Genomic DNA, 24,419 nt, shown 5'->3' with positions numbered 1-24,419 from the left:
GTTTGGGATCCCATTGCTCCTTTGGACAAGCTCCTTCCAGCCTCATGGAGCCTAAGACACGCATCTTGCCTCCTTCCTGAAAATCCGCTTCCTTCAGTCTGTCGTCTTGAGTCCTTCTCCCCAGCGTTCTTTGAGCATCCGCAAAGCAATGCCGTAAAGCCAAGCACAGGCAATAAAGAGGCATTTAAACCTTCATAAGGACTAAAGGGTTCCTTTCTTTCTCCCTTCCTTCCCTCCTTTTTTCCTGTCTACTCTCAGGTGCAGGATTTAATAACTCTTCCTGTACGATACATGACCATCACGGTCTGTGTGGAGCAGTCATCAGTGGGCCAGAATGTAACAAACACCTGTGAACCTAACGGTCCCTCTAAGAACCAGAAAGCTTCTGATAACTTACAAGCTGTGTGCTTCTGTCTTTCCCAGGGCCAGCAAACTTTTTTGTAAAGCGCTGATGGTAAATATTTAAGACATTATGGTCACGCAGTGTCTGTTGCAACCACTCTGATGTTATAGCATGTACCAACCACAATCTGGAAACAAATGGTGTGCCCGAGCCCCAGTAAAACTTTATTAATAAAAACAAAACAGGCGGAGGACTGGATGGACCCACAGGCTATAGCTGTGAAACCCTGCTCTGTCCCACTGCCTAGCCACTACTGTCACTGCTCGCCACAGCTAGCTGTCACCTGCTCCCACTTGCCGCCACCCTGCTGGGCAGATCCTCCACCATTTCCTTGTCTGTACAATGAGAGGGCTGAGGAGGAGGATCTTTAGCGCCCTCTTACGTCAGAACTTTGTCATTCTGGTAGAACGCTTGAGTGGGATTGAAAGGCTTTGTACTTACAGACTTACGGGGAGCTCGGACAAATAAAGAATTTAGGTGTCTCTTTGGGCTGCAGCAGAGCTGTTTGGTGTCCTGCAGAGCCCGCTAGGGTCCAAGTCTCATGGACTCAGAGGTCTGAAAATGTATCCACTGACGGGGTAGTTGGGTATAAGAGGCCAGGACACTGCCCAGGAAAACTGTGGGCAGTTGAGCGTACCTGCAGTTAGAGTCAGCCTGTGTGGCTCAACGAGGAAGCACACTTTCATGGTGCTTGTGCTCTCAGATTGGATGGTCTTAGGCAAATCGTTCACTTTCTCAGAGCCTCAGCTTCCTCATTTGTGGAATGCCAGCCTCACAGGATGCAGGGAGGATCAAGGGCTGCATTCACAGCACGGGCCTGGTAGAGCAGATGATCAGAAGTGGGGTCTCCTGTAAAGTAGTATGTCTTCGCAGACCCCAAAGGGTTTTGACTCACTGCTCCCAGCTAATATATGTGAGTGCCTTGGGAACACACAGTAAACCCCCGCAACTGATTGGTTCCTGGGAGCTGTGGCCTATTGCCCAAAGCAGCTCTTTGGTTCAGTTTTACTCCTGCTGACTCTAACAGCCATTCAAAATGGCAGTGCACACTTAGAGTGGAAGGGGCTCCTGACCTAGAAGGGCTTTGGATGCAGAGGCTGAGTGATTTATGCCACCTGGCCTCAGCCCAGAGAACAAAGGGAGGCTGTGTGATAGGCATGCTAATGCCTGCAGCGCCTTCTGTCCCTCCCTCCCTAAGTCAGAGCAGAAACGTGGTAAGACAACTGTGTGTGCAAAAGACCCACAGGTCAGGTGAGGCCAGGCCACTCCTCTGAGGGGCTCCCAGTACCAGGATCTAGTCGAGAGCCCAGTTCTCAGCACAGAACTTGCTTCAGACACACTCTCAGAGGAATATGGTGGTTACTGTCACACTGCAATTTCAAGAACTTCCTAGTTTCTGTATATTTTTGTATATTTCCTATACAGTTTTGTCCATTTTAAGTCCGAGTGCTTCCCTATATTTTTTTGCTCATTTTAAGTCAGAATGTTTCCCTATCTTTTTGCTCATTTTAAGTGAGAAAATTTCCTCATATAAATTGGTCTATTTAACATTTCACCTTCCTCCAAAAAAAAAAAATAACATTTGAAAAGATGTGGCATGGAGCTAGTGGTAAAGAGGAAATATAAGAGAAGTGAGTTTGATAACCTGGGTCGGGAATATCGCCTGGAGAAGGAAATGACAACCCACTCCAGTGTTCTTGCCTGGAGAATCCCATGGACAGAGGAGCCTGCCAGGCTACAGTGTCCCTGAGGTAACAAAGAGTCAGGCATGGTTGCAGAAACTTAGCATAGCACAAAATGGATGATGTCTTAAAATCTAGCAAATGTGTAATAGCTCTTTTTCCAAGGTGATATTGTTCAGCTATTTTAAAAGAATAAGTTAGAGCTAAATATATCCACCTAGGAGGATATTCATAATAAATTGTTAGGTTAAATAAAGCAATTTGAATAAGAATGCATATTGTATAGTCCCATTTATGTTGAAATGACAACAACAACAAAAAATCTGAGAGGTGGGAAGATTAAGTCTAAAAATGTGCACTGATTTGTCTGAAGATTGAGTAAGTAGGGGATGGATAGACACTATATTGATAACACTGATTCTCTAGGGGACAGGGTGACTTAAGAAGAAAGAGAAGAAAAATTTTCTCCTCTTTTCACCTCTGCATATTCAACTTGCTGCAACCACCACATAGTACAGCTGTAATTTTCAAAATGCAAAGGAGAAGAGCTGACTTTGGCTTCCCTGGTAGCTCAGTGGTAAAGAATCTGCCTGCCAATGCAGGATACACGAGTTCGATCCCGGGCATGGGAATATCGCACATGCTGCAGAGCAGCTAAGCCCATGCGCCACAACTACTGAGCCTGTGCTCTAGAGCCCGGGAGCCGCAGCAACTAAGCCAAGCACTGCAGCTGCTGAAGCCCGAGCGCCCTAGAGCCCATGCTCCACGAGAGAAGCCACCACGATGAAAGGCCATGCACCTCCACTGGACAGTAGGCCCCACTCCCAGCAAGAAAAGACCTTTCAGCAGTGCAGAAACCAGCACCGTCAAAAAAAAAAAAAAAAGCTGACTTTTGTTGAATAGCAAGGAGAGGTTCGCTTTGTTTACTGGCATGTTTGAGATGGCTTATCCCCCAGTAACTAGCTGTATTAAATGTGTAAACAGAGCATCCTTAGAGTTTACTTCCTCTCACTCCAGGAAGATTAGCTCCAAAGTGACACCTGTCTTTCTCTGCCAAATGATCACCACATGTGACCAGACCTTATAACTCATAGGAGCATTTCTCCCAGTTTTAATGTCTGCTTTGGTAAAATCTTGGCAAAGTGCCCCCCCCACCCCGACTCACTGTCAGTGAGCCCCATGCAAAGCAGGTGCTGTGGGGCTCTGATGTGGGAGAGGCAGCCAAGCCAAGGGACAGCTGCAGCTCAGGATAGCCTGAACGAGGCCCCTGGCACCACAGATCCACGCAGAAATTTCATTTAGTAATTAAGAGAGGTTTGGTACTTGGAAAATACTTCCCTAGGGTTGTGGATGACCAAATGGCACCTAGGTATAAACTTTTTGCAGAGCTTTTTAAAAGACCTCAGTATTATTTTGTCCTACCTTTCTCCCTCCCTTCCTAACCCTTCCTTCCTTGTTTTTCATTTTCTTTTTGGTTTTATGAAACATACAACAAAAGAATTAGGAATATATATTTTAAATGATTATCATATCATTTATTTAGTGCTTCCAGTGGGCCATATATTGGTAAGGATTTATATTAGGTAATTTATGAATTGTTAATGTCATAATTGCTGTAACAAGTAAACCTCCAGATCTCAGTGGCTCAACACAACTACTCATTTGTTGTTCTAGGTCAGGTTGACAGGGGCCAGATACCCATTCAGCCACTCAGGGACTCAGGTTCCTGCCATCTTGCCACTATGCCTCCCTCTTAGTTCTCAGAGTTCTGTCCCTCAGCTGACTGATGAAAGAAGACGAGGACCAGACATTGACCAGGCCTGGAAATGGTTCTTAGCAGTGCATTTGTACTCCGCTGGGCAGAATAAGGGGCTTCCCCGACAGCTCAGTTGGTAAAGAATTCACCAGCAATGCAGGAGACCCTGGTTCGATTCCTGGGTTGGGGAGATCTGCTGAGAAAGGATAAGCTACCCACTCTAGTATTCTTGGGCTTCCCTTACGGCTCAGCTGGTAAAGAACCTGCCTGCAGTGTGGGAGACCTGGGTTCAATCCCTGGGTTGGGAAGATCCCCTGGAGAAGGGAAAGGCTACCCACTCCAGTATTCTGGCCTAGAGAATTCCATGAGCAGAATAAAATCACATGATCATATCTAATAGCAAAGGACATTGAGGAATATAATGTAGCTGTGTGTTTTGTAAGAAGAGGACTCACAGATGTTGAAGAGCATGAGTAGTCTCCACTTTTTATTTGCATTCTGTCACCTAAAGGTGACAATAACTCAGTCTATAAGCTTAAGATGGCTTTTGTTTCTTCCCTTAGTTTCTCTAGTACCATGTAGTATGCATATTAAATTAATACTGAATAAATGAATGAATGACAAAAATAAGGCACAGAAAAGTTTAACAACTTGCTCAAAGTCTCCAGAGTATTTATTGTGAACACATGGATTGTGAGCATCTATATTGAATAAAATATTCAGGGAACCTATCGTTTTATGTATTTTATGTCTTAAGATCTTTTTAAAAATGTAATCCATTCTTTTTTATGGTAAGCTACAAATTTTATCATCTGGAAGCTCTAACTAACTCAGAAGATAAAAATACGGTTTTCATTTGAGCCATTCAGTGGAGAATCAAGGCTACCATATGGTTTCTCTAGTACGAAAGTGGAAAAGATGTGTGTACCTCCTCATTCTTTCTTGCCTTTGGATAAGGTAAAAATTCAGGTTCAAGGACCACCTAGGGGCATTCAGTTTACTTTATATGACTATGTATAGAGTTTAAATTCCTTTCTTCTGGCCTTGAGATGACTGATAAAATCAGTGGAGTAGTGAATATGAAATGTGTACCTCCAACTCCCCTAAAGCTCAGGGAGACAGAGAGAGGCTAAAATGCATGAGACTACCTCTCAGCATCCACTTGTCTAGTGAGCCCAGGTCTGAGCTAGGGCCAGGGGAACTGGAAAAGACATAGCAGGCTGACTCTTGGCCTTCAAAAAACTTACCAGTTTGGAGGGTGTTTTGCAATTTTTACTTATTTTATCAAAATCAGCGCTGACCATCTCATCACCTTGCACCTGTTATGCCTATGTAAAGATTGCATATGACTTGCTTGGACATTGACGCTGCCCAGCTCTCTTAGAACCAGGTCTCATAAGTTCTTCGGCTAATAGCAGAGACAGACTTAGATGCTGCTTTTTTGGGGTCCATCCACTCTGTCAAGGTTGGAGGAAGTGCAGACTCTCCATCCTATTGTCTTCCCAACCTCAGCCTCCCAGCACTTGGTTTGCCTGCATACAGGATGTATGTGAAGATAAAGATGCATTTCAGATAAGTATGATTAAAAGTAATTAGCGAGCTCTTGCAGCTGGTGAAATAAACATAGGCAGATGCTGGTTGATACAGAGCTAATGAAAGAAACAAAAGGATCAAGAAATATGGCAGCTTGGGAAGCCTGGCCAAGGCCTCACACTGACACATTGTTTTACTTAAATCTTTTGATTGGCTACTTTTGTCCCTGCCCCAAGAATATAAATTGGAATCAAATTCATGTTCTTGTTTGATTGTTTACTTATGTTACACATAAAATGAGTGTTTTCTGCAGCTCTTCTTGGTAAATTTTTATTTGCTCTTGTACTTTTACTATAACATAATAATCCAGTTTCTGAAATAGATGACAATCTGTTCTTCATATTTTCAAGTTAGTGTTTAGTGTATGTATATTATGATGAAATAATGAATCAGTGCTTTTTGCTGTTTTCTCTTTAAAACAGTTTGCTCTATGTTGGCTTGAAAATGTTCTGGAAAACACAGTTGTTTCAGGCAGGATTGTAACTCACCAGTTAAAGATTCCAAACTTTAGGAATCTTTTTCATTATTCCAGCCTTTATCTATCCCACCATTTCATTCTGGCATCCCTGTTAAAAGCATGGAATCTGGAGTGAAACCATCTAGATTCAAATACTACCTTCTACATTTACTGGCTCTGTGACCATGAGTGAGTTATTTAATTTCTGTGATCTTCAATTTCATCATCTGTACAAAAGAACCCAACTGGAAGATTTGCAAGGAGGGTTAAATAATATTTTTATGCAAGAATCTTAATAAAAATTGCCCTTGCACATAGCAATACGTTTTCTATTAGTGTGTCTGTATGACATGGATCAACTAGGCACATAGGCTGTATCTACTTGCACTAATCTGTTTGGGACAAAAATGAGCAAGTTAAATGCAAAGGTGCATTTTGCTTGTGTGACAGCATTCACCATCTTTTAGGATTATAGAGCATGCGTCTATGTGTGTGTGTGTCTTTGCCTGGAATCATTTGCAATCTAAGTGAATTTGTGCTCTGCGTATCTCTGCTTGTCATCAAAATAGTTCTACAAACAAAAGAAAGTTGGTTGTTGATGTCGTGTGACTACAACCTTCATGTGGGACTTTTGTTAACCAAATAAAGGGCCTGCATTGACTTTGATGCAGCATCCAGCCATGTTTATAATAGTCAGTTTTTATAATAATTTCCTATTCTGGTGCCACAGAAGTGGTCTCATCCTTTCATTTCATCCAGGAAGCCCATATTGGGTTACCTACTATGTGTCGTTATTTTTTTAAGGTATACCTACCAATCTTTCCTCTAGTCAGTCTGTCCTCAACAGGAGGCCCTTTTCTCCATCCTTGTGTAATTAGAGAAAACATGCAGTCATCTCCCCAGGGCTGTTTAGCTTTCATCATGAAGCATGACTATCAGAGTTTCGAGGTTGATAGGAGTGGAAACATTTGTGTTCAACAAGCAGGCTCCTTCATGTGTTGTCAACATTTCATTTGTGATTCTAATTAGGGCCAAGGAGAAAATAAACTCAGTGTACTGCTCTGCACTGCTATAGCTGATGTTTATAAGTTTCTATCCATGGCCCCAAGTTGCTCCTACCACAAGGGCATTTGGAAATACAGCTGCATGCTGCTGCTGTGTGTGATGAAGAGCTGAGATGGGTAAATCTACTGGGACATTACTGAGAATGGGCAATGTAGGTGTTTATTTCTTAGAGATTGGACTTGCTTTACTTCCTGGACTTTAAATTTTCCTGAAGGTAAAATCACCCTTTTATAAAAATAGAGTATGTTAGAGGGACTCTCACTGTGCCCTGTATCTCATCTCTGAAAGTCCACTATAAATTTCATTATATATTATTTATTTGTTAAGGAGACATCTATTGAGCGTTCCTTACCTGTCAGTCTCTGTGTTTGAGGATATTATGGACATGAAAATAAGACAGAAAAATAAATAGTCCTACAATCCAGATGGACCCTACAGTCTCATAGGGAGATACACATATTTTCAAATATATGAAAGTGCTAGGAAGAGGAGGTACATGTTATTACAAGGGAATATCATCAGGGTACCTGACTTGGGAGGTTGGAGCAGCCGTTCCTATGGATGTTTTAACCAGCTGAAGAGTGGGCTAGACTTTTCCTGAAAAAGAAAGAGAAGGGGTGACAAGGTAAAGTGACATGTAAAGCTAACAGGTCAGACAGATAGCCCAAAGGAGCCATCTAAGAGCTACTGGGGGCCTAGTGTGGCTACAGCACAGAGGGTGAGGGGAAACTCAGGCAAGCCAGTGCTGGAGAAGAGGTGAAGAGGCCCGGTGGTCCCCCAGGCCCCATCTCCCATTATAGCTATAGTACTGATATTGAGAAGCTCTCTCTCCCTCCCCTCCACACACCCCTTTGCAAGAATGGTGCTTTCTGAAGTTGGGGTTGGGATTTGAGCTGTGCACTGAGCCCTGAGCCCTGTTACATACTTTGGGAGATGCTGTCACTTCACAGGCTGTGTGTTTTGTCTAATCCACCTCTCGCTGTAAGTGGAGAGATACCTCCTGTCATCCTTCATGTGCTTCTGGGAAGAGGTGGAGAGGACTTCAGTTTCACAAGTGCTAGGAAATCACAGCACATGCGTATCAAATCCTGATCTTTTACTTACACATTGTGGTTGTGGGTGAATCCATCCCACGCGTGTCTGAGGGGCTACAGCATGGAGCCGTCAGCTACACACACAGGTAGTCGAGGAAGAGCTGGCCCTGCCAGGGTGCTAATGCCATGTTAGTGGAACAGGACTTTCCCTCCTGAGTCAAGTGTGGACATGAAAGCCAGCAGTCCAGGGGTGGCAAAAGGTGCTTGAGGTAACTAACGTCTGTGGGCCCAGGTTGGGTCCCACCCAGCAAAGCCATGGAGCCCAGCATGGCCTGAGAATCCTTTCCAGCCCAGTGGCCGAAACAGAGAACAAACGGGACAACCAGTGGCATCCTGTGAACATAATCCTAGTCACTGTTTCTGAAGCAGATCCTTGCATGTGCAGAAGTGACTGGTAAGTGTGGAATCCAAAGTCAAGGGCCAGTTTGCTGAGGGGAGAATTTGAATCGCCTCATAGGAAGTTATTGACTGAGCCCACCTACCCAGCTTCTACATCTTGCTGTAAATTTGGTATTTTCTTTTTGACCTTGTGAATACAGCAATTTTTCTACAGTGATAAAAATAAGTTCTTTATTTTTTAAAAGAGACTTCAAAATATTTTGTCTCTCAAGACAAAATATTAGGGCATACTTAAACAAAAGTTAGGCTGTGTTCTGTGCATTTGCACAGAAACTTCTGGTGTGCACCAGAAATACGACTGAGCCAGGGGATGGCACAGGCATTTTTTGTTTCTCCATTTGAGTATGTAGGTGGTCCCAAGGCAGAGCTCCCTGTGATTGCCAAGTGTCTGGGGGAGTGGCAGGTCAGACTGAGCTCATGTGGGTTATCTTGCTGACACTTTCCCAGAAGAGAAGGTCCCGTGCCCAAGAAAATGAAGTACCCGGTCCTAAAGAAGTCCGTCCGAAAGGGTAACAAAGGTCGGACAACAAATGGACCAAGAGGAAACTGTGGCTGTAATTCGCAGTGTTTTCTCTTCTGTCACATGTGAGCTGCTTAAATCAGCAGCTTCTTCTGGGTTTAGTTCTTCCTCTGTCTAGAAGTGAGATTGCTGTGACTGACACAGTATGTCCCTAAATTCTCAGAGCTGAATGGAAACATCTAAAACTCATAGGAGACTCAGAACGTCTCAGGCACAGCGTACTTTACCTGAAAACCATCATGAATTCCTCCTCCATTCCATGAGTGAAACTATTATTGTCTGCATCTTACTGAATGAAAACCTGAATCTTAGCAAGGGTGAATCACTCATCAGAGAGAAGTTTGTAAGTAATAGAGTGGGGATTTGAACTTGCATTGCCTCATTTTAAAGCCTTTTATTCTTCTTTTTTTAAAAAGAAAGCCTTTAAAGAATTGCATTCTTCCCAGCCCCTTAGCATTCATCAGCAAATGAAGGGCCCTAAAAGAGTCATAGCTCAGACACAGCAGACTTGGTAGAAATAATCCATTCACCCCAACCCAGTAAGACCTCTGCCCTTGTGGTTCCCTATTGCCTATTGCTTCTTGGGGCCAAGGGGCACCAAGAGAAGAGGCCAGCCTGTCTGCTGTGGCTTTGGGCTGGGAAAGCATCCTGGGGCCAGAGGTGAAGAAAGCAGGGCACTTTGTGCATGGAGCTAGTGCTAATCTGGTCCATCCCCAGGACGGTGCTATCAGTCAGATCTCGGCCGTATTTGTCATGGCTGCTCCACTGTTCAGCAGCCGCCCCGCAGTCCCGCCCTCTCTTCATCACTGGGGAGGAAGGGGAGAACTGCCTTTGACCTCTAGACCAGTAGCAGGAAAAGCATGGCATCTCACGGGCTTACTCCTGCCCCTCCACCAGGCAGTGGTTTGGGCAGCCACATGAACTGGACCATGCTGGCTTTAAAACATCCAGACTCACAGAGGAGCACAGCCTGCCCTCACACTGAGGGACTCTCAGTCGTCATGCAGAGGAGAGGATACTGGGACTCAGATCAGAAAGAGCACAGAGAGGGTGAAGGGGTCCTGACCACCATACCACTGGACAGCTGGCTTTCCAGGGTCAAGAAAGAACCACACACTCGGCACTGTGGTGTACAGCATCCGTCTGCAACTCCACACCCTGAATGAAAGGTGTTCACTTGGAAACAGATCAGCTAACTTCTGAGATGTGTCCAGAGTTGAAAAAGTAAGACAGGTAGCTCTTGGGGGAGACTAGGACTATTTTCTACTTACCCTCCTTCAGAAAGAAAAGTTTTCAAGTCAAGTAATTCTAATAGGGAACATTTGTCTTTTAAAAATATATTTGACTTCCCTGTAGTATAGTATACTTTGATGTATTAAAATACAGTTTGCCCCACTCAAATTACTGCTTCAGTGCCTATTGCTATAAAATTAAACTATTCCTCCCTGATATTTTATTAAGCTCCACCAGCATTTCAGATACAGACATCTCACAGAGCTTCAGGCCACATGTTTTATATGCTGTCAGGGTGAACTCTGACTTTAGTCTGTAAAGCTCCCTTCCCCCATATCTTTATATAGCACAGCATTTTCGAAAACTTTGCTACAGGCTACACAAAAATTGTGGACTGCTAGAAGTAAACGTCTCTGGTTGTTTGAGTGTAAATACCTAAAAAAAACAAAAAAGATGCTTTTGTGAAAAGTTCTTGTTTTCTACACATCACTTTTGGTATATTCTGTTTGATATTATTATGTTTTCACCATTTTAGGGGGTGTGCATTTTTGGGAGGATGAAATTTTTCTGAAACTGTATGCAAATAAGGGTATGCATTTATGCACAATGAGATCAGCTCTCTAGCAGAGAGCTAGTATGTTTGCATTTTTTAAAATCGATGGATATAGCCATGAATGCCGATCCTCTTAACAAGACTAACTTTGTCATTTAATAAGGGAGATTATTTTGTAGATTTAAAAGCAGTTAACACATTTAAAACTTGATAAGACAAGGCGATCCTGGTATGTTTCCTGTTCTCCTGTGATTAAAGCAAATCGAACGCTGAGACTAGGGGAGGTTTTCCATGGTACGAGTAATGCCGTGAATGTTTCTCCTGGTAATGCAATTAGGAAATATTGGCCCCAGTTAATGTAACTTAAACAAAACATGTTGTCCTCGTCAAACTTGTTCAAGTTGTTAAACAGGCAAAGCCTTGTCCAAAAAGTTAAAAAACAGGGGCATATAGTGTTTCCATGGAAACTCTGTTAAAATACTGATTTGTGGATATGATCATAATCAGCCCCATAATCTAATATGACTGAATTAAATGAAAAAGAATCTCAGTTATGAAGTAAGCCCCCTGTGCAGGAGTGTTCTTACATATGCAGAAAACATACGGATCCTGATGGACATTATTTTCAAACTACTATTGGTGCAGGGATAGAGAGCATTCAGAGTTGCTTTTGTCTGTCGGGTTTTCCCCTCTTCAGTCATTGTTCATCACTCTTTTAATGCTGGGATTATGTGGGGGAGCAGTAAATAAAGTCTTGATGATATTTGGAGTTTTTAATATGTATCCTTGCTCCCCACACAACACTGCGTATTGTTTTCACGGTCTTTTGTGACAGAAGGAGATAATTCATACTGTTTAACCACTTGTGGGCCTTTAGGAGACTAGATATTATTAAGGTAATAATTTCTTCCCACTAATGGCATCTTGGTAGAAGATCTGTTCTAACTGAATTTTAACGATTCAGCTTGAAATGAATGGCTTTGATATCTAGAGGGAAGGACCTCATGCTAAGGGTTACGTTAAGTGTCCATGGGACCCCGGGCAGAAGCTTCAAGGACATGCCCTGGCCTCCCCACCACAGGCTTTCACAGCTCAGTTTGCACCTGTTTGGGCTGTAGTAAAAATGGAAACTGCTCACCATGGGATAAACTTCAGTCTGGTGCCATGGCAAAGACAGCTGTCTCTCAGCAAACCTATTTATTTGGAAGTCGTTCTACCTCGAGACAAAATCACAAGTGGCATTGGTGGGATCTGTTTTCTTCTTGAAAAACTATGTCCTCGGTCATGTATGAATTTCAAATGGGGTTGACCATCTGATTGTTAACAAGAGCCTAGCAATCATTTGTACCTTAGCTTGGCATTCTAGAGCATCTGTGGAAAGGCTCTTTTCATGTGGCCAGGCTGCAACATGAAAATGTACCCCTGAACATGTGATGTCCATATATCTCATATCAGTGTAGTCCCTTGATGTGTGGGGCATGGGTTCTGAGGTTATAATGTGTCTGAGGCTTACTTTCTGGACAGAGACGTGCTAAGCAGAGTCAGACAAAGCTCGAAGATTCAAACACTGACCTAAGGTGCAGGGACTGACTTCTCCCTATGTTCTCCCATCCACCTCCCAGAGCAATTCTGCCTTCCAGATGTACACACCTCTTATTTCTTTTTTAAGAATAAAAACGTTTTATTTATTTATCTTGGCTGCGCTGGGTCTTTGTTCCTGTGCCCAGGCTTTCCCTAGTTACAGTGATCTGGGACTACTCTCTAATTGCCATGCTCGGGATTCTCTTTGCTGTGGTTTCTCTTGTTGTGGAGCGCAGGTTCTAGAGCACTTGAGTTTCAATAGTTGCCTTGTGTGGGCTCAGTAATTGACCCAAGTTATATGGAATCTTCTCAGACCAGGAATTGAACCCATGTTCTCTGTAATGGCAGGGAGGTTCTTAACCACTGGACCACTGTGGAAGTCCCACACCTCTTTTTATTTGGGCACAGAGACGAGTAAATAATGGTGAAAATAGGTCAGACCTGAGGCTTGTGCCAGGAGCTTATATCTGCTGATTATTCACTCCCCTTAACATTTCATTTCAATTTCTAATTAGTTTGGTTTTATAGCCAAGTCATGTATGAATACAGTTTTAAAAATTAATACTGAAAAGAAGCTTATAAAGAGAAAGAGCTGGCCCTTGACTCACCACTCCAGTCCCAACTTTTAGTTTCACTTCCTAGAGACAATGGATTCCCCCTCTCTTAGCAACTCTCACTAGCAAATTTAGATTACTGAGTTTTGTTTAATATCAGATAATATTCCAAGAAAGATTGAAGGCGGGAGGAGAAGGGGACAACAGAAGATGAATAGTTGAATGGCAACACTGACTTGATGTCCATGAGTTTGAGTAAGCTCTGGGACTTGATGATGGACAGGGAAGCCTGGGGTGCTACAGTCCATGGGGTGGCAAAGAGTTGGACACAACTGAGTGACTGAACTGAACTGATTCATTTACTTCCTTTAATACTGCTGCTGCTGCTGAGTCGCTTCAGTCGTGTCCGACTGTGCGACCCCATAGACAGCAGCCCATCAGGCTCCCCCGTCCCTGGGATCCTCCAGCAAGAACACTGGAGTAGGTTGCCATTTCCTTCTCCAATGCATGAAAGTGAAAAGTGAAAGTGAAGTCACTCAGTCGTGTCCGACTCTTAGCGACCCCATGGACTGTGGCCCACCAGGCTCCTCCGTCCGTGGGATTTTCCAGGCAAGAGTACTGGAGTGGGGTGCCATTGCCTTCTCCGCCTTTAATACTGGGTAGTTTGTGTTTCTTACACCAGCTCTTCTTGCCTTCTCACTATTCCACCAACACAACTGCAAAGCTATCTCAGAGTTTCAGACTAATTAGTGATTATATTATTAGGCCCATCTATGTTTGTTGCTTACAAGGTTAAATCATAGGCTATTGTGTGTTTTCTTTTTTACTATTTTCTTTTTTACTATTTCTTATTTGCTGTGTGATACTTTGCTCTGGACTGAAAAATCCTTGTGCCTTTTTATTTGCTTAGCTTTCCTTCAACCCATTCCTATTCCTTCCTCCCCCATGTGCTTCGTCGGATCTCTCAAATGCCTGTTATGATTTGGTTGTTGTACTTGTTGAGCTGCTCAGTCCTGTCTGACTTGCAGCCCCATGGACTGCAGCATGCCAGACTTCCCTGTCTTTCACCATCTCCTGGAACTTGCTCAGACTCATGTCCATTGAGTCAGTGAGGCCATCCAACCATCTTGTCTTCTATCGTCCCCTTCTCTTCCTGCCTTCTGTCTTTCCCATCAGGGTTTTTCCAGTGAGTCAGCTCTTCGCATCAGGTGGCCAAAATATTGGAGCTTTAGCTTCAGCATCAGTCCTTTCAGTGCATATTCAGGGTTGATTTCCTTTAGGATTGACTGATTTGATCTCCTTGCAAGTCCAAGGGACTCTCAAGAGTCTTCTCTAACACCACAGTTCAAAAGTATCAATTCTTTGGTGCTCAGCCTTCCTTATGGTCCAACTCTTACATCCATACATGATTACTGGAAAAACCATAGCTTTGAATATATCGGTAATATCTCTGCTTTTTAATACACTGTCTGGGTTTGTCATAGCTATTCTTCCAAAAAGCAAGTGTCTTTTAATTTCATGGCTGCAGTCACAATTTGCAACAATTTTGGAGCCTAAGAATATAAAGGCTTTCACTGTTTTAATTATTTCCCGATCTATTTGCCATGAAGTGATGGGACTGGATGCTATGATTTTAGTTTTTGAATGTTGAGTTTTAAGCCAGCTTTTTCACTCTCCTCTTCACTTTCATCAAGAGACTCTTTAGTTCCTCTTCTCTTTCTGCCATAAGGGTGGTGTCATCTGCATATCTGAAATTATTGATATTTCCCCCAGCAATCTCGATTCCAGCTTGAGCTTCATCCAGCTCAGAATTTCTCATGATGTACTCTAAATAGAAGTTACTTAAGCAGGGTGACAGTATACAGTTTTGACATACTCCTTTCCCATTTTTGAACCAGTCCATTGTTCTATGTCCAGTTGTAACTGTTGCTACTTGACCTGCCTACAGGTTTCTCAGGAGACAGATAAGGTGGTGTGGTATTTCTGTCTTTTAAAGAATTTTCCACAGTTTGTTTTGATCCACACAGTCAAAGGCTTTATCATAGTCAGTGAAGAAGAAGTAGATGCTTTTCTGGAATTCTCTTGCTTTCCTGATAATCCAACGAATGTTGGCAATTTGATCTCTGGTTCCTCTGCCTTTTCTAAATCCAACTTGGACATCTAGGAGTTCCCAGTTCACATAGTGCTGAAGCATTGCTTGGAGAATATTGAGCATTACTTTGCTAGCATGTGAAATGAATGCAATTTGTGTGGTAGTTTGAACATTCTTTGGCATTGCCCTTCTTTGGGATTGGAATGAAAACTGACCTTTTCCTGTGGCCACTGCTGAGTGGATTGCCATTTCCTATTCTAGGAGCTCTTCCTCATCTGGAATTGCACCTTCATCTCCTGTGTTGGCAGGCAGATTCTTTACCACTGAGCCACCTGGAAAGCCCTAATTATCATGTGGTTGGGTATAAAATTCTGCGCTGGAGATGATTTTCCTTCAGAATTGTGAAGGCATTGCTTCATTTTCTTTTGATTTCCATTGTTATCATTAAAAAGCCTGATGCCTTTCTGATTCCTTTAATATGACCAGGTTTGCCCGGCCTTCATCCTAGAAACTTTCAGAATGTCCTCTGGGTCTATAGTATCCTGAAATACCTTAATGCTGTGGGTCCTCCACATTCATTGTGCTGGGCATTTTGTAAGTTCTTTTGATTTAGAAATTAATGTTCTTCAGTTCTAGGAAATCTTCTTATATTATTTTTCCAAGTCTGTTTGTTTCCTTTATTTTTCTGAGATATTTTTCTTTTTCCATCTTTTTATTTCCTGTTCTTAAATGTTTATTTTGACACTTCTGAACTTCCAAGAGTTATTTTTTACAGCAGCCTTTTTTGTTGGCCCAAGGACACAGTGCCTTCTTTGATCTTTTGGAGTATATTGTCTAAAGTTGTTTCTTCCTGCTATTTGTGCTATTAACTCAAACTCATTTTTTTCCTGTTAATTTTTGTCTTTCTTTTTTCATGTTAAAGACTCCCCACAATTATGTGTGGCCTTCGTTCTCATTTAGCAGTGAGGCACTAAAATGAGGATGAGAATTTCCCCACCCATGGACTTTACTGTTGGGTGAATCCATGGGAACCCAGCCAACTTGGGAAATGGGAATATTCTAATAACTCTAAGGCTCACCAGTAAATGAAGAGGGGTACAGAAGAGAAGAAAGTAGAGACAGTGTAAGGGATAGAAGCAATGTGAGGATCCATTAGCAGCAGGAAAGAAGATGAACGTAACTCTTACAGTGGATAAGAAAAATTAAACCTGTAGTTTAGCAGAGAAGAAAAGCATGTTCACGTTCAGTGATACCTTGCTCCAGAATACCAAAAAAGTAATAATAATAGTAATAATGATGGCAGTGACTATGTGACTGCAAAGGAACTGGCTCCCTTCAAGAGTTCTCCCCAACATTGAAAAAACACTTTGCTTTGCTCTCCTCTCGGATGAATGAACAGAATCCAATCCTTTCTTAAATACTTGAAACAAAGGAACAGATAAAAGGTAAGAAATGCGGCTTTGGAAGTAGATGCGGTTTATAAAAAATTCCCTGGGACTGTTTAGTCCCCAGCTGAGATTATTCTTAAGGAACAGAGCTCTAGGGTGAATGATCTTCAGTTGTAATTGTAATACTCTATGGATAAAAATAGTTAAGCATTGTGAAAAATTAATCTGCCTGTGACCGGAGAGCATTTAAGATGATTAGAGTTACCTGGAGAGCCTTAGGCAGGGAATAGGCAGCTCTTTGCTGTTGCCTGCGCTAAGCAGTGACAATTCAAGCAGGATTTCAGTGTTTTGTTATAGGATCAGTCTGTGAGCGTGAGGGGGAGAGGGAGGGATACAGAGAGAGAGTTCAAAGGAGACTTTGTGGATATGAGAACCTGTTGCTGGGGAGGGGACAGTAAAAGGTTGGCAAATAGGTCACCGTTAATCCTTTTTGGAGCTCCATAAGGAGAGTGATCTTCCATTCTAGGGGTTATTATCACAGCAAAGCTAACGAGTCTTGAGTTCTCACTATGCACCAGATGCTGTGCTTGATCCAACTTTATCATCCCAGCTTCTGCAATGAAGCCAAGGGAGGTTAAACACTGAATTCTAACCCTGCTGCTAAGTTGCTTCAGTCGTGTCCGACCCTGTGCGACCCCATAGACGGCAGCCCACCAGGCTCCCCCGTCCCTGGGATTCTCCAGGAAGAACACCGGAGTGGGTTGCTATTTCCTTCTCCAATCCATGCAAGTGAAAAGTGAAAGTGCAGTCGCTCAGTCGTGTCAGACTCTTAGCGACCCCATGGACTGCAGCCTACAAGGCTCCTCCACCCATGGGATTTTCCAGGCAAGAGTACTGGAGCAGGGTGCCATTGCCTTCTCCATTCTAACCCTGAGTCCACCATTATTCTGTATTGCCTCTTGATTTTTTCAGTAGACTGAAGGAACAGGAAAGGGGTTGACTAATCTTCAAAGTAGTGCTAACACAAACCTAAGAGATAGAAGACAAGGAGCCCCAAAGGCTGTAGCTGAGACTTGCTGGATGGAGATAAAGGAAAGGAGTTGCAAAGTTAGCCTGGGCTGCCCATGCAGTGTAGGACTTTCCTACCTATGCAGGGTAGGACTGGGACATTTTTGCCAAAGATATGCAGAGGAATATTGGGTCTGTGGGATAGCAGCATGGATCCTAGCATCCTGAGTGCTCAGTATCCCCCCAAATGGTCTGGTGCCCTGGGGAAGGACCCTGCTCATGGTGTAGAGGTGGTGGAGACCTAGCAGTGTGCAAGGTCTGACTGATAATTGTCCATGAGAAGAAAGGATACTCCTGAAAGGTTTGCAACCAGGCCTTTAGTGGGCATGCATGCTTTTGCCTTCTTCATTATCCAGTGTGGTTACTGAGAGCAGTTAAAGGACTTTGACTGTTTAACTGGTCTGTGAAAAGGGACCATGCTTTCCTGTAAGGGTTCTGCTACGAGCCTCAGCATGGTCATGCTGACCTGGCACCACTGACATGGTGGCATGGTTGCCTGGGGAGCTTCACTGGGTGCATGGTGAGGTTCCATAGGAAGGAGTACCAGGATTCATTAGTTATTCTTGAGATGAAGTCAGGAATGGCAGCACAGGTGTCACAGATTTGCCCTCTATGTTGGTGATTGTATTTATCTGTCTACATGGAGGAGCTTATGTGCTGGATCTCTGTACATGAAGATAAGTTGCCCATCTCCCATCAGAAGGACACACCAACCTAGACTATAGGTGTATTTGTCAGACTGCCATCCGTTGCAAGCAGCAAAAATCAAACTCAGCATCACATTAAGCAAAGTTAGTAAATTAAAAGAAGTTGATTATTTGATTGGTTGGGATGGGTGGAAACTCATTGTTTTTTTAACTGAAAACTGAAAGCTGTATCTGGCTGCATCCCCTGGAAAAGGCAGTGGCAACCCACTCCAGCATTCTTGTCTGGGAAATCGAGGATCCAGGGCTCAGATGGAGTCACCAGGGTGCTTAGTCTCTTGTTTCACTTGTCCTGTGTCAGTATTGTTCTCAAGCAGGCCCTCCTCGTGTTGTGCTTCCAGCACACATCTGATCAGTTTGGGAAACTCAGTGGAGAAAAGCCCCTCTTTCCTGAAAGTTTTAGTCTAAAGTCTTGGGGCTAGCTCTCACTGGAAAAGCTTGGGTGGATGCTATTCACTGTGGCAGGGGTCGGGGGGAGGATGCATTCCTGTGTCTGGAGGGTGGGGGGAAATCCCTATGTAAACCATATGGACTGAAATTGGAGGCAAGACATGTCCCTGAAGGAAAGAGGAGTGGGTGTGTGTAAGTGGAGTGGGGCTCTGCAACCCCTCACCCCCAAAGGGACACACATCTCCAGCTGGCAAAAGCAGCAGCTTTATGTTATTCCAGCCCAGCTGGAGTTAGAATCAGTGTGGGCCATCTCTGAATCATCTCAGTCAAGTTGCTAGCTTCTTTGGACTTACAGTTACTCATTTGGGTAATAAGTAGGTTGGGTTCAATGGTCCACTCCACCATTCCAGCTATAAATTTGTGCAAATCTTCCCATCTGTGACACTGCACTGGGATCAGGATCTATTAGCAACATTCTCAACAAATGGATGGGCCCCGTGTCTTAGGCCTCCGTGTGCTGTAAAGCATCAAAAAGCAGTCTGAAAAAAATGGCCCAGTGGTTTTGTTTGGGGTCTCAGAGAAATTCAGAATGGATTTTGAAGGGACACCCTCCACAGAAGCAGCCGTGGTGTCTGCCCCAGACAATCCATCCTGTTGGATGGATCGTAGATAGACGATTTCTTTTGCCTGCACTTCTCTTGGAAACAGGGCCCCCGCCAAGCTCATCCGTTGTGCTGTACTCTGGGTAGAAGTAATTGTTTTTACGAGGCTTTATTCATGTCTCATCTACCTGAGGGCCACCCCAAATAATGTTTCTCTAGCTATTAAAGGCTTTATCACGCATGAAGCCTCTCTAGTATTTTCCTTTAGGGTAAAAGAAAAAGATTCCTCTTGAAGTTTACCACCTCCAGTGGCAATTTGCTGCCCATTTCAGGGCCATGTTAAGTGGTTGGCACCTGAAAAAAGGGCAGTCTTTCTCTTTTAAGTGCAGCCGGAAAATGGGAGTCATAAGTGAAAGTAGGGAACCGAGAGAAGTATTTCCATGCGGCTGAGGAAGCTTTCTTGTGTTGTTGTGAGCTGGCAAACTTCAACATGCTCAAGCAGCGTTTTGTCAAATTTCTTCAATGCTGAACATGGCACTGGCCCAAATGAATGTAGATGTTATTTTAGTGCTAGGAGAGATTTATTTTAATGTACAGATGCAGCCACTACAAAGGCCTCTTTTAATCTACTGGGAACTCTGTGCCTTGCTCTTTTACTCTCTGAAACCCTCCTCCTCATTCTAGGGAAAACTGGTGTATGCTGTGAAATTGCAGTGTGTTCCCTCCTTCCCTCTTCATCTCCCAAGGCAATGGCATAAGTGCTGACAATAATTATAATTAAGATGCTTTGTGCAAGAAAGAGCAGTTTGCATGGCTTCATTCCCTTGCACAGCCTGCCTGGAATTCAGAGACAGTTCTGCTTGATAAAAGAAAACCTACCAGCAACAGAGCCCACTCACCCAGCTCCAGGCTCAAGCAGAGCAACCCCAAGAGAAGCAGTTCCTTATCTAGGACCTCGATTCTCTCACCCACAGAAGGAACTGTTCCTTTACTGCCCGCCTCCAAGATGGGAAATCCATCCATTGAGCTGAGCCTCAGATACCAATATCTTGCACCTTGATCAAGGCCAAAATAAACGGAAAGGGAAGCACAGAGGAAGCCATGGTGATATGTGAGGTTTGGCCTAGCCAAATCTATGCTTTCAAGGCAAGACAAGAGAGGGGAGCCACAGACAAAAGCAAAGAGTTTGTGTGGCTGGTTGGGAGCGGGGGAGATATGCAGAGAAAAGGAGAAATAATCACCAGACTCAGTAGCAGAGGAGAAACTGAAGCCAGGACAGTATCAGTTCTATCTCACCCAAGGATTCCTCTTTATCATAGTTTGGAATATTCCCTTTACTGTCTCCAAATGAGATACATAGAAAATATAACCTGTTTTCCTACATGCTGCCCACCAAATAAATAATCTATATAATGTTCCCACTATAATATCAAGAAATAAAAGTAGTCCCTAAGAGGATAAGATACATTTTAGTGTGTTAATATTTGGGCAGAACTATAAGAAGAGATGGCAGGAAGAGGCTGGACGCTTTCATGGAATCTCTGTGAATGCAGTGGCTGCTCTATGGCCCTCTTAACTACAAACTGTCCCTCCTTGGTGATGGGGTTCTCTGAAATAGTCAAGTTTCAGGCAAGTCCTCTTTTGCAGGACTGAGGTTGCATTTGTAAAAATTTTCATGTGCAAGGCATACTTTGTGTTTAGATGTGGAACAGAAGTCAGTTCAAGGCACAGCTGCAGATCGTGCTTTCCAAGCACATCCTTATCAGGCAGAGCACTTGAAGTCTGAGGGGCTTGAAACCCTTTTTTGTTGGGGGCTGTCTCCAGAATTGCAGGCCTTCCAGTTATTGTGACAGTCAAACTGCAAACTTCCAAAACAGTCCCCTAGGGGGTGATGTAGTCCTGTGGAGAACCACGGAGGAGACCAGGCAGCAGGCTCCTGAGTCAGACTTAGGGGCTCAAATCCCAGTTCCATCAAGTCCGAGAAGTTGTGTGGCCCTAGTTAAGTCACTGCACCACCTGCAGCTTGTCTTTGAAATGGAAAAAAAAAATCTTCTCCTTGAGATTGCTGAAAAGTTAAGTGGGATAATGTCTGTCGGGTGCCTGGCTCATAGTGTGTGTCCTCTGTTACTGGGACCAGCTCCTGCAGCCCTGCATGTCCTGGGACATTTCTCCTGTCATTGGCCTCCTAAGAGACAAGGCTGTGGTCTCCATGCTGCGGTGGGTACAGGTTTCCTTTGGCCGCTGCGTTGTTGTCAAGGAGCCACCTCTGCGGTCTTCTTTCTTCAGGAGGCAGCAAGCACAAAGACCTGGAGGTGTTGACAGTTGCCAGGAGCACCTGAGAAACTCTTTCCTGGTCCTGCAGGAAACTTATCAGTTCACAGGAAATAGAAAGAAAAATCAAAACATAGAGTAAAATGTATGAGAAATATGTAGTTTTACCAATCTCATATTAAGCAGGTGTTAATCTTTTCTACAGGGATAGACTCATTAAGGGCTTCCCAGGTGGCGCTAGTGGTAAAGAACTGACCTGCCAGTGCAGGAGACAAGAGATATGGGTTCGATCCCTGGGTTGGGAAGATCCCCTAGAGGAGGGCATGGCAACCCATTCCAGTATTCTTGACTGGAGAATCCCATGGACAGAGGAGCCTGGTAGGCTACAGTCCACGGGGTCATAGAGTCTGGCATGACTGAAGTGACTTAGCATACATGTAGACTCATTAAATACATACTCTTTTTGAGTGATTTTTGGAGTTCCCTTTAGTCATTTGTTTTAGGTTGTTTTCTTTTAACTTCTCCGAAGTCATGAAGATCTGGGTTCAGATCTTATTCCCCTAGGGTCCCTCCCATCTTCTAAATCAGAATTTTTTTTTTCATGTCCTCTAGGTTAACAACTCAGAAATCTTCATGTCCTCAGAATTAAAACAGAGGTGATAGTGATAGATTTTATCAAATCCTCATATTTTACAAACTCTCAGTGGAGTTGTGAGTGTTCTGGGTAGTTAAGATTACATCAGGTCCAACTTCTTTAACTATTATCAAAAAGGATGAAACATTCTATAGTGGTTTGAGGTCCAGGGTCCTTGCAGATAACTTGGATTCTATTAGGAGTCCAGACCAGGAAATGGAATTAATCTGGGGCCTCTGATAGGGGGGTGGCAGCTCCTTAGCAGACAGATTGGTGAGGGGTACGCAATGGATCAGTCTTGGAGATCCAGCTGTAGGTCAGTGCCCTGCATGGCCCTCTCATGGCCACCCGGGGTGGACCTGGAGTCAGTCTGCGGTGCCCTGGGCCTTACTGACAAGCCATCAGGGAGCCTTGGGCTGGGCTTTCTGTCTGTGGCCTCTGGTGGCAGTAGCAGGGGTGGCGGTGACTGAGTTCCAGTGTCCTGGGGTACTAGTGGGAAAGGCTGACCCCTGTGAGGACATCCCCGCACAGGTCTTTCCCCTGGGTCCCCAGCACTCTGGCTTCCCTTGGAGTCTCTTCACTTTCCAGTCAGACCATCTTTCCCATGCAGTCAGTTTAGGGGCTGGAGGCAGGTGGTGAGAAGGAACTGGCCCAGGCAGTTGCCATATTGTCCTTTCAATTCTGAGATTCCTCTAGGCCTCAGCTTTGGGGACTCAAAAATCCAGAACTGACTCCTTTGTTCTCTGAGTTCCTCTGTACCTCCCTTCCCCGAGGCCCTCAGCATGGAATGCTTTAGCTGAGGGAATGGAGAAGAGCCAGGGGGTGCCAGGAAACTCTGGGAGGAATGTTGGTAACAACTGTGTTTCAAAGTGTTATCCCTCAAAGAAAGCACGAGAGGCAACCAATTAACTGCCTAGTGCCTGGAATACAGTGCATTCGCTTGTCCAGTCATTCCTCAGTCAGTCAGCCTTTACTGAGAGCTACTGGGTGCCAAGGAACCTTTGGAGAAGGGATAAATAGAGCAGAGGGGCATTGAGGTCAGGCAGCTTGGCTCACCCTTAAGACCTCTGTCTGCCGTGGTATCTACCCTGCTGAGACAGATTTGAACTTCCTGCCAAGTCAGAGAAGGAAGCACCCGCCCTGCCTCATGGTCCACCCTGCCCCCGCACCACAACGTGACCAGTGCAGTCTGTTCTGAAAAGCCAGTTCAGGAACCCAAAGAAGAGCCTCGAGTATTGCCAAGTATGTGTTTGAGAGCAATCATTTAATGACAGAAGATGGTTTTTCCATCCTCAACATCTGCCTGATTAAATTATGGGACAAAACTGGTATCCTTAACCCCATGTCTAATTCCCAAATATTCCAAGCTCTTGAGATTCCAAGAGGTTGGAGCAGGGAGAAAAGGCTTAATTACTCCAAAATGCTGTCCAACCCGCTCATTAATACTTCCCATTCCCTTCTCCCTCCCTGCTCATAGTCACCTTGTGTGCAGCTATTGTGGGAGGACCTTGTCCAGGTCGGCCATGGCTGAGCACAGCGCCATCCACATATTTGACTTTGGAATGGGTGTCTGGATGGAGAGAGGGAACCCTGCCCAGGGGCGTGCTGGTCTTGCCTTGCCAGGCTGCCTTCCTGCATGAGCACACTCATAAGCACATGGTCTTTCCCTTGACCGTTTCTGATGCTGTCTTTTCCATGTCAAAGTAAATGGAGCCACTGGACAGTGATTGGGATAATGGTCTTATTGACCCACCCACCATCAAGAGGGCAATTCTGCTTCTGAGGAGTTGTCCCCAGAATGACCACCAGATTTTGTTTGACCCTCCTTGTTTGGTCCTGGTTGTTATCTGATAAAGATAGAGGAAATGTGCTGTTTTCACTTGCACTGGAAATGCAGATCTCGGACGCTTCAAGCTTGTTCTCAGCTTGGAACTTTGCATGTGGCCTAAAATGCTTTCCCCACCCTCACCAGGTCACTCGATTTTCACCCTATAGGTTCTCCCTCTTAATTGAATACTTCCCTAATACTGTCTTCTGTAATTCCAAGACATGCCTAGTGAGCAGAGAAACTCGATTTTCACCCTATAGGTTCTCCCTCTTAATTGAATACTTCCCTAATACTGTCTTCTGTAATTCCAAGACATGCCTAGTGAGCAGAGAAACTCGATTTTCACCCTATAGGTTCTCCCTCTTAATTGAATACTTCCCTAATACTGTCTTCTGTAATTCCAAGACATGCCTAGTGAGCAGAGAAACTCGATTTTCACCCTATAGGTTCTCCCTCTTAATTGAATACTTCCCTAATACTGTCTTCTGTAATTCCAAGACATGCCTAGTGAGCAGAGAAACTCGATTTTCACCCTATAGGTTCTCCCTCTTA

General features: G+C 44.1%; 1 protein-coding gene across 3 annotated transcripts in view; it reads left to right on the top strand.

Annotated features, from left to right (window-relative positions):
* Positions 1-24,419, top strand: part of CACNA2D3 (calcium voltage-gated channel auxiliary subunit alpha2delta 3) — an 879,694-nt gene that overhangs the window by 753,447 nt on the left and 101,828 nt on the right. The window lies entirely within an intron of this gene.

Source organism: Ovis aries, chromosome 19 (assembly GCF_016772045.2).
Source record: "Ovis aries strain OAR_USU_Benz2616 breed Rambouillet chromosome 19, ARS-UI_Ramb_v3.0, whole genome shotgun sequence".
In the NCBI taxonomy this organism is placed as follows: Eukaryota; Metazoa; Chordata; class Mammalia; order Artiodactyla; family Bovidae; genus Ovis; species Ovis aries.
This window is presented reverse-complemented; position numbering and strand designations above follow the sequence as displayed.